Genomic DNA, 2,100 nt, shown 5'->3' with positions numbered 1-2,100 from the left:
TAACACACAGCTGAGCTAACACACTACTGAGCTAACACACAGCTAAGCTAACACACTGCTGAGCTAACACACTGCTAAGCTAACACACTGCTGAGCTAACACACTACTGAGCTAACACACAGCTAAGCTAACACACTGCTGAGCTAACACACTGCTAAGCTAACACACTGCTGAGCTAACACACAGCTAAGCTAACACACAGCTAAGCTAACACACTACTGAGCATGCGCAGTGGCTACTTCATCTTTAATATTAATAAATAACCATTAAGATCAAAGCGTTACCTTCAGACCGCCATGTTAGCTCAGTTAGCCACGTTAGCTCAGTTAGCCACGTTAGCTCTGTTAGCTCTGTCTCCGTTCCGCCAATAACAACAAGACTTCCGGCCCGGGTCCTTCAGAATAAAAGCGGAGCGTCACTGTGGAAGCAGCTCACAGCGCCCCCTGCAGTACCGGAGGACAGGTTATCTCCTGCTGCATATATATATATATGTATAAATATACAAAAATATATATATATATATATATATATATATATATATATATATATATATATATATATATATATATATATTATATTATATATATATATTATATTATATTACATTAATATTTATATAATATAATATTACATTAATATTAATATTAATATTAATATTTATATTTATATTTATATTTATATTATATTTATATTTACTGTTTCTTGTGTGACTGTTTCTTGTGTGACTGTTTATTGTGTGACTGTTTATTGTTTGTTGTGTGACTGTTTATTGTTTATTGTGTGACTGTTTATTGTGTGACTGTTTGTTGTTTGTTGTGTGACTGTTTGTTGTGTGACTGTTTATTGTGTGACTGTTTGTTGTTTGTTGTGTGACTGTTTATTGTGTGACTGTTTGTTGTTTGTTGTGTGACTGTTGTGTGACTGTTTGTTGTGTGACTGTTTGTTGTTTGTTGTGTGACTGTTTTTGTGTGACTGTTTTTGTTGTGTGACTGTTTATTGTGTGACTGTTTGTTGTTTGTTGTGTGACTGTTTATTGTGTGACTGTTTGTTGTTTCTTGTGTGACTGTTTCTTGTGTGACTGTTTATTGTGTGACTGTTTATTGTTTGTTGTGTGACTGTTTATTGTGTGACTGTTTGTTGTTTGTTGTGTGACTGTTTGTTGTTTGTTGTGTGACTGTTTGTTGTGTGACTGTTTGTTGTTTGTGGTGTGACTGTTTATTGTTTGTGGTGTGACTGTTTGTTGTTTGTGGTGTGACTGTTTGTTGTTTGTGGTGTGACTGTTTGTTGTTTGTGGTGTGACTGTTTGTTGTTTGTGGTGTGACTGTTTGTTGTTTGTGGTGTGACTGTTTGTTGTTTGTGGTGTGACTGTTTGTTGTTTGTGGTGTGACTGTTTGTTGTTTGTGGTGTGACTGTTTGTTGTTTGTGGTGTGACTGTTTGTTGTTTGTGGTGTGACTGTTTGTTGTTTGTGGTGTGACTGTTTATGAATCATGTGTGTTTGCTGTTTGTGTGTTTTATATGTTGGAACAAATGTCTCAATAAAGTTTTTGAAAGAAACAAAAAACCACAAATCTACCCGGCATGCATTGCGGTGATCGATTCTGATCCGGTAGCTCCGGTTCACCGGGACGTTACGGGACGTTACGGGATGTTACCGGGATGTTACCGGGACGTTACCGGGATGTTACCGGGACGTTACCGGGATGGCTCAGATAGCTCCCGGATGGCTAATCCTCCTCTAGCTCTGCTAGCAGAGCTAGAGGAGGTTACCGTCCCGGTCAGAACATCGTGCAGTATGACTTTTCAATTTCGCGTGAAATATTATTTTCATTAATCGACATGAAATATAACAACGTGTTTTAATACCAATGATCATATCTCTCTCAGTATAACTTCTCTATTGAGTTGATGTGTTTAAATGATTGATTTACCTTCTTTGGTTGCTGTTGTGTTCTATGTTGCACTGGTGTCAGTGTTCTTCAGTCATTCATTAACTGTTCCAAAAAGCGAGAATCAGTTCTCCTTCAGACCGCTACTGTCTGGATAGAAACTCCAGTTACAAGGCAACTCACCCGCTGTCTACTGGACGGAGGGAGTCAGCG

The 2,100-nt window shown here is 38.0% G+C and overlaps 1 protein-coding gene across 1 annotated transcript in view; it reads right to left on the bottom strand.

Annotated features, from left to right (window-relative positions):
- The window catches only part of LOC129110057 (GON-4-like protein), a gene marked incomplete at its 3' end in the record, with an annotated part of 20,773 nt that extends 20,392 nt beyond the window's left edge, over positions 1-381 (bottom strand). Inside the window, exon 1 of the mRNA XM_054622210.1 lies at positions 285-381. The remainder of the gene's footprint in view (positions 1-284) is intronic.
- Positions 382-2,100: the final 1,719 nt, after the last annotated feature.

This window comes from Anoplopoma fimbria, chromosome 20, assembly GCF_027596085.1.
Source record: "Anoplopoma fimbria isolate UVic2021 breed Golden Eagle Sablefish chromosome 20, Afim_UVic_2022, whole genome shotgun sequence".
NCBI lineage: Eukaryota > Metazoa > Chordata > Actinopteri > Perciformes > Anoplopomatidae > Anoplopoma > Anoplopoma fimbria.
This window is presented reverse-complemented; position numbering and strand designations above follow the sequence as displayed.